Source organism: Arachis hypogaea, chromosome 5 (genome assembly GCF_003086295.3).
Source record: "Arachis hypogaea cultivar Tifrunner chromosome 5, arahy.Tifrunner.gnm2.J5K5, whole genome shotgun sequence".
Taxonomy (NCBI): domain Eukaryota; kingdom Viridiplantae; phylum Streptophyta; class Magnoliopsida; order Fabales; family Fabaceae; genus Arachis; species Arachis hypogaea.
Genome location: NC_092040.1, coordinates 57,752,059 through 57,760,847, shown reverse-complemented (window position 1 = coordinate 57,760,847; position 8,789 = coordinate 57,752,059). Strand labels below are relative to the sequence as shown.

General features: G+C 35.6%; 1 non-coding gene across 1 annotated transcript; it reads left to right on the top strand.

Annotated features, from left to right (window-relative positions):
• Positions 1-6,722: 6,722 nt before the first annotated feature.
• LOC112804180 (small nucleolar RNA R71) lies at positions 6,723-6,830 on the top strand. The gene has a single exon (XR_003202801.1). It is a non-coding gene; the product is annotated as a small nucleolar RNA R71 (small nucleolar RNA).
• Positions 6,831-8,789: the final 1,959 nt, after the last annotated feature.

Sequence of the window (8,789 nt, the reverse complement as noted above, 5' to 3'; positions counted from 1 at the left end):
TCCCTCAATTTCAGCCAGAAATTACCTGAAATCACAGAAAAATACACAAACTCATAGTAAAGTCCAGAAATGTGAATTTAACATAAAAACTAATGAAAACATCCCTAAAAGTAGCTTGAATTTACTAAAAACTACCTAAAAACAATGCCAAAAAGCGTATAAATTATCCGCTCATCACAACACCAAACTTAAATTGTTGCTTGTCCCCAAGCAACTAAAAATTAAATAGGATAAAAAGAAGAGAATATACTATAAATTCCAGAATATCAATGAATATTAATTATAATTAGATGAGCGGGACTTGTAGCTTTTTGCTTCTGAACAGTTTTGGCATCTCACTTTTTCCTTTGAAGTTCAGAGTGATTGGCGTCTCTGGGAACTTTAGAATTTTGGATAGTGTTATTGACTTTCCTAGTTAAGCATGTTGATTCTTGAACACAGCTACTTATGAGTCTTGGTCGTGGCCCTAAGCACTTTGTTTTCCAGTATTACCACCGGATACATAAATGTCACAGACACATAACTGGGTGAACCTTTTCAGATTGTGACTCAGCTTTGCTAGAGTCCCCAGTTAGTGGTGTCCAGAGCTCTTAAGCACACTCTTTTGCTTTGGATCCTTTTTACCCTTGCCTTTTGGTTTTAAGGGCTATTGGCTTTTTCTGCTTGCTTTTTCTATTTTTTTTTTCAAAATATTTTTTTTTCGCCAATTATTTTTTTATTTATTTATTATTTTTTTCGCCATTCACTGCTTTTTCTTGCTTCAAGAATCAAATTCATGATTTTTCAGATTGTCAATAATATTTCTCCTTGTTCATCATTCTTTTAAGAGCCAACAATTTTAATATTCATAAACAATAAGATCAAAAATATGCACTGTTTAAGCATTCATTCAGAAAGCAAGAAGTATTGTCACCACATAAATATAATTAAACTAAATTCAAGGATAAATTTGAAATTCATGTACTTCTTGTTCTTTTGAATTAAAACATTTTTCTTTTAAGAGAGGTGAAGGATTCATGGAACTATTCATAATCTTTAAGGCATAGTTACTACATACTAATGATCATGAAGTAGAGACACAAAATATAGATAAACATGAAGGATAAAAACCAAAAAAAAACAGAGAAAATAAGAACAAGGAATGAGTCCACCTGAGTGAGGGTGGCGCCTTCTTGAAGATCCAATGGTGCTTTTTGAGCTCCTTTATGTCTTTTCCTTGCTTCTGTTGCATGATCCCTAGTGATTTTGGTGTTTTTATCCTTATTTGCTCCCAATAGTTGTGTGGAGGATAATTTATCCCCTGAGGTATCTCAGGGATCTCTTGATTTGCAGTCAAATATTCTATCACTGAGCTATAAACCCTTTAGATGAGAAAAAGATTTTGAAAATATTTTGAATCAAAACATTAATTTTTGATGCAATTTTCGAAAATATGATGTAAAGATAAGAAAAAGATTTTGAAAATATTTTGAAAAAGATTTTTGAAATTTTTGAAAATGATGAAAAAATGGAAAAGATATGATTTTTGAAAAAGATTTTAAAAAGATAAGATTTATTTTTTTTATTTTTGAATTTTTTTTTTGATGAGAGAGAAAAACACTAAAAATACTCAATGCATGAAAATGTTGGATCAAAACACATGATGCATGCAAGAACACTATGAATGTCAAGATGAACACCAAGAACACTTTGAAGATCATGATGAACATCAAGAACATATTTTTGAAAAATTTTCAATGTAAAGAAAACATGCAAGACACCAAACTTAGAAATTTTTTATGTTTAGACTCTATGAATGCAAGAATGCATATGAAAAACACCATACAACACAAAACAAGAAAATATGAAGATCAAACAAGAAAGTTCATCAAGAACAACTTGAAGATCATGATGAACACTATGAATGCATGAATTTTTTCGAAAATTTTATGCAAGAAAAAGATGAACATGCAATTGACACCAAACTTATGACTTGACACAAGACTCAAACAAGAAACACAAAATACTTTTTGATTTTTATGATTTTCTAATTTTTTTTTGTATTTTATTTGATTTTTTTCGTAAAATATATAGGAAAAATAAAATAAGAAATTCAAAAATTTTTAATATGAATTCCAGGAATCTTCGCAATGTTAGTTTAAAGCTCCAGTCCAGGAATTAGACATGGCTTAATAGCCAGCCAAGCTTTTGTGAAAGCCCCGGTCCAAAACACTAGACATGGCCAATGGCCAGCCAAGCTTTAGCATATAGCCAATAATCAAATTAGCTTGCCTCTATGAAGATGGTTTTGAAGCCTCAGTCCAAAAGAATTTAGGCATGGTTTTACAGCCAGCCAGGCTTCAACATGCTTCATGAAACTCTAGAATGCATATAAAAAAATTTTTGAATAATTTTCAAAAATAGGGAGAAGATTTTGAAAAGATTTTCGAATTTTTTTTAATAAAATAAAAATTACCTAATCTGAGCAACAAGATGAACCGTCAGTTGTCCATACTCGAACAATCCCCGGCAACGGCGCCAAAAACTTGGTGGACGAAATTGTGACTTATACTTTCACACAACTCGAATAATCCCCGGTAATGGCTCCAAAAACTTGGTGCACAATACCATGGCTTACATACATTCTTCACAACCTCGCACATCTAACCAGCAAGTGTACTGGGTCGTCCAAGTAATAAACCTTACGTGAGTAAGGGTCGATCCCACAGAGATTGTTGGTATGAAGCAAGCTATGGTCACCTTGTAAATCTCAGTTAGGCAGATTAAATTGGTTTAAGGGTTTTCGAAAATTAATAATAATTAGAAAATAAAAAGGGATAGAAATACTTATGTAAATCAATAGTGAGAATTTCAGATAGGTGTATGGAGATGCTGTGCTCCTCTTGAAACTCTACTTCACTACTCACTCTTCCTTCAATCCTTCTTACTCCTTTCCATGGCAAGCTGTATGTAGGGCATCACCGTTGTCAATGGCTACATCCCATCCTCTCAGTGAAAACGTTCCTATGCTCTGTCACAGCACGGCTAATCATCTGTCGGTTCTCAATCAGGTTGGAATAGAATCCCTTGATTCTTTTGCGTTTGTCATCACGCCCAGCCTTCAAGAGTTTGAAGCTCGTCACAGTCATTCAATCCCAGAATCCTACTCGGAATACCATAGACAAGGTTTAGACTTTCCGGATCCTCATGAATGCCGCCATCTATCTAGCTTATACCACGAAGATTCTGTTGGGGAATCTAAGAGATATGCGCCCGGCCTAGAGTAGAACGGAAGTGGTTGTGAATCACGCGCGTTCATAGGTGAGAATGATGATGAGTGTCACGGATCATCACATTCATCAAAGTTAAGTGTAACGTATATCTTGGAATAAGAATAAAAGAGAATTGAATAGAAAGTAATAGTAATTGTATTGAAACTTGAGGTACAGCAGAGCTCCACACCCTTAATCTATGGTGTGCAGAAACTCCACCGTTGAAAATACATAAGTGAAAGAGGTTCAGGCATGGCCGAATGGCCAGCCCCCATGATCTGAGAACTAATCGTCCCAAGATGATAATATGATAGTAAAGAGTTCTATTTATAATAAACTAGCTACTAGGGTTTACAGAAGTAAGTAATTGATGCATAAATCCACTTCCGGGGCCCACTTGGTGTATGTTTGGGCTGAGCTTGGTCTATCCACGAGCTGAGGCTTTTCTTGGAGTTGAACTTCAAGTTATAACGTGTTTTGGGCGTTCAACTCCGGATCATGACGTGTTTCTGGCGTTTAACTCCAGACAGCAGCATGTACTTGGCATTCAATGCCAAGTTACGTCGTCAATTTCCGAATAAAGTATGGACTATTAGATATTGCTGGAAAGCTCTGGATGTCTACTTTCCAACGCCGTTAAGAGCGCGCCATTTGGAGTTCTGTAGCTCCAGAAAATCCATTTCGAGTGCAGGGAGGTCAGATTCCAACAGCATCAGCAGTCCTTTTGTCAGCCCTTTTTCAGAGTTTTGCTCAAGTCCCTCAATTTCAGCCAGAAATTACCTGAAATCACAGAAAAACACACAAACTCATAGTAAAGTCCAGAAATGTGAATTTAACATAAAAACTAATGAAAACATCCCTAAAAGTAGCTTGAATTTACTAAAAACTACCTAAAAACAATGCCAAAAAGCGTATAAATTATCCGCTCATCAGTTGTGCGGTGTGAAAATGAAGAAGGATTGAGGGGTTTATATAGTGGAGGGAGAGGGGGTAGGTTTGGTTATTTAGGGTGTGTTTGGGTGGGAAAGAGAATTTGAATTTGAAGGTAGGTGGGGTTTATGGGGAAGAGTGGATGGATGAGAGTGGTGAAGAGGTGATGGGGAAGAGAAATTGAGGTGATTGGTGAAGGGTATTTGGGAAGAGTGTTATTGGATTGTGTGAAAGAAGAGAGAGGGTGAGTTGAGGTAGGTGGGGATCCTATGGTGTCCACAGATCCTGAGGTGATCCTGTGGGGTCCATAGATCCTGAGGTGTCAAGGATTTATCATCCCTGCACCAATTAGGCGTGTAAAATGCCCTCTACATGCAATCTTGGCATTTAACGCCAGATTGATGCTTGTTTCTGGCGTTCAACACCAGTTCTATGCTTGTTTTGGGCGTTCAACGCCAATCTGCAGCATGTTTCTGGCATTGAACGCCAGTTCTATGCTTGTTTCTGGCGTTTAACGCCAGATTTCCTCAGGGTGTAATCCTGGCGTTTGAACGCCAGACTGCTGCTTATTTCTGGCGTTCAACGCCAGATTCATGCTCTGTTCTAGCGTTGAACGCCAGACAGATGCTCCTTACTGGCGTTTAAACGCCAGTAAGCTCTTTCTCCAGGGTGTGCTGTTTCTTCTACAGTTTTTTATTTTGTTTTTAATTTTAGTAATTGTTTTGTGACTTCACATGATCATGAACCTAATAAAACATAAAAGAACAATAAAAATATAAACAAATAAAAATTGGGTTGCCTTCCAATAAGTGCTTCTTTAATGTCAATAGCTTGACAGTGAGCTCTTATGGAGCTTCAGAGATTATCAGAGCATTGTTGGGACCTCCCAACACCAAACCTAGAATTTGAATGTGGGGGTTCAACACCAAACTTAGAGTTTGGTTGTGGCCTCCCAACACTAAACTTAGAGTTTAATTCTGGGGGCTTTGTTTGACTCTGTATTGAGAGAAGCTTATCGTGCCTCTTTTCCATGTTTACAGAGGGATACCCTTGGGCCTTAAACACAAGGTAGTCCCCATTCAATTGAAGGACTAATTCTCCTCAGTTAACATCAATCACAGCTCCTGCTGTGGCTAGGAAGGGTCTTCCAAGGATGATACATTCATCCTTCTCCCTCCTAGTGTCTAGGATTATGAAATCAGCAGGGATGTAAAGGCCTTTAACCTTTACTAATACGTCCTCTACCAATCCATAAGCTTGTCTTATTGACTTGTCTGCCATCTCTAATGAGAAAGTGACAGCTTGTAGCTCAAAGATTCCCAGTTTCTCTATTATAGAGAGTGGCATAAGATTTATACCTGACACCAGGTCACACAGAGCTTTCTCAAAGGTCATGATGCCCATGGTACATGGTATTAAGAATTTACCAGGATCTTGTTTCTTTTGAGGTAAAGTTTGCTGAACCTATGTATCTAGTTCACTAATGAGCAAGGGAGGTGCATCTTCCCAAGTCTCATTACCAAACAAATTCAGCTTCATGATAGCTCCTAGATATTGAGCAACTTGCTCTCCAGTTACATCTTCATCCTCTTCAGAGGAAGAATAGTTTTCAGAGCTCATGAATGGCAGAAGGAGGTTTAATGGAATCTCTATGGTCTCTATATGATCCTCAGATTCCTTTAGGTCCTCAATAAGGAACTCCTTCTTGTCTGGGAGACCTCCCATGAGGTCTTCCTCATTGGGATTCACGTCCTCCCCTTCCTCTCCAGATTCGGCCATTTTGATTATGTCAATGGCCTTGCACTCTCTTTTCGGATTCTCTTCAGTATTGCTTGGGAGAGTACTAGGAGGTGTTTCAGTGATTTTCTTACTCAGTTGGCCCACTTGTGCCTCCAAATTTCTGATGGAGGACCTTGTTTCACTCATGAAACTTAAAGTGGCCTTAGACAGATCAGAGACTATATTTGCTAAGCTAGAGAAGCTTTGCTCAGAATTCTCTGTCTGTTGCTGAGAAGATGATGGAAAAGGCTTGCTATTGCTAAGCCTGTTTCTTCCACCATTGTTAAAGCCTTGTTGAGGCTTTTGTTGATCTTTCCATGAGAAATTTGGATGATTTCTCCATGAGGAATTATAGGTGTTTCCATAAGGTTCACCCATGTAATTTACCTCTGCCATTGTAGGGTTCTCAGGATCATAAGCTTCTTCTTCAGAAGATTCCTCTTTAGTACTGTTGGATGCATTTTGCCATCCATTCAGACTTTGAGAAATCATGTTGACTTGCTGAGTAAACATTTTGTTTCGAGCCAATATGGTATTCAGAGCATCAATTTCAAGAAATCCACTCCTCTGAGGCGTCCCATTACTCACAGAATTCCTCTCAGAAGTGTTCATGAATTGGTTATTTGCAACCATGTCAATGAGTTCTTGGGCTTCTGCAGGCGTTTTCTTTAGGTGAATGGATCCACCTACAGAATGGTCCAGTGACATCTTAGAGAACTCAGATAGACCATAATAGAATATATCCAAAATGGTCCACTCCAAAAGCATGTCAGAGGGACACCTTTTGGTCATCTGCTTGTATCTTTCCCAAGCTTCATAGAGGGATTCACCATCTTTCTGTTTGAAGGTCTGAACATCCACTCTAAGCTTGCTCAGTTTTTTAGGAGGAAAGAACTTAGCCAAGAAGGCCGTGACCAGCTTATCCCAGGAGTCCAGGCTATCTTTAGGTTGTGAGTCCAACCATGTTCTAGCTATGTCTCTTACAGCAAAAGGGAAAAGCATGAGCCTGTAGACTTCAGGATCTACTCCATTAGTCTTAACAGTCTCACAGATCTACAAGAACTCAGTTAAAAAATGATAGGGATCTTCTGATGGAAGTCAATGAAACTTGTAGTTCTGTTGCATTAGAGCAACTAGTTGAGGCTTCAGCTCAAAATTGTTTGCTCCAATGGAAGGGATTGAGATGCTTCTTACATCAAATTTGGAAGTAGGTGTGGTATAATTACCAAGCATCCTCCTTGCATTATTGTTGTTGCGTTCGGCTGCCAAATACTTTTCTTGTTCAAAAATTTCAGTAAGGTTGTCTCTGGATTGTTGTATTTTAGCTTCTCTTAATTTCCTCTTCAGCGTCCTTTCAGGTTCAGGATCAGCTTCAACAAGAATGCCTTTTTCCTTGTTCCTGCTCATATGAAAGAGAAGAAAACAAAGAAAATCTGGAATCCTCTATGTCACAGTATAGAGATTCCTCTATGTGAGTAGAAGAATAAAAAAATAAAAGAAGGACGAGAGAAATTCGAACACAGATAGAGGAGAGGGTTCGAATTTTTAGATGAAGAGAAGTGTTAGTAAATGAATAAATAAATATAAAAGAGATGAGAGAGAGGAGAAAAATTCGAATATTAACTAAAAGAGAAGAAAAATATTTTTGTTTTTATTTTAATTATTAGTTAAAATTCAAAAATTAAGAGAAGAGGTAAGATAAAATTAAAATTTAAAACAATTAGTTAATTAAAAAGAACTTCGAAAAAGAGGGAGGTTATTTTTGAAAATTAGAGAGAGGAAAGTAATTAGGTGGTTTTGAAAAAGATAAACAAACAAAAAGTCAATTAGTTAGTTGAAAAAAAGATTTGAAAATCAATTTTGAAAAGATAAGAAGTTAGAAAAGATTTTTGAAATTGATTTTGAAAAGGATATGATTGAAAAGATATTTTGAAAAGATATGACTGAAAAAGATATTTTGGAAAAGATTCGATTTTTAAAATTAAAATTGATTACTTGACTAACAAGAAACTAAAAGATATGACTCTAGAATTTAAAGATTGAACCTTTCTTAACAAGGAAATAACAAACTTCAAATTCTTGAATCAATCACATTAATTGTTAGTAAAGTCTTTCAAATTTTTGAAATAAAGATAAGAAAAAGATTTTGAAAATAAATTTTAAAAAAAATTTCAAAAATAATAAAAAAATGAAAATGATTTGATTTTTGAAAAAGATTTTGAAAAGATAGAATTTTTTTTTAAAAGTTAAAAATTTGACTTGAATTGTAAGAAATAGCTAAGTTTTAAAATTTTTTTGACTAAGTCAACTCAAATTTTCAAAAATTATGAGCAAAATAAGGAAAAGATATTTTTTATTTTTGAATTTTTAATGAGGAGAGAGAAAAATATAAATATGACCCAATACATGAAAATTTTGGATCAAAACACTTAATACATGCAAGAACACTATGAATGTCAAGATGAACACCAAGAACACTTTGAAGATCAAGAAGAACATCAAGACTTATTTTTGAAAAATTTTCAAGAAAAGAAAAACATGCAAGACACCAAAACTTAGAAATTTTTCATATTTAGACACTAAGAATTCAAAAATGCATATGAGAAATAACAAAAAACACAAAACAAGAAAATATCAAGATCAAACAAGAAGACTTACCAAGAACAACTTGAAGATCATGAAGAACACTATGCATGAAATTTTTGAATAAATGCATAAATTTTTTAAAGCATGCAATTGACACCAAACTTAAAAATTGACACTAGACTCAAACAAGAAACACAAAATATTTTTGGTTTTTAAGATTTTATTAAATTTTTTGTATTTTTT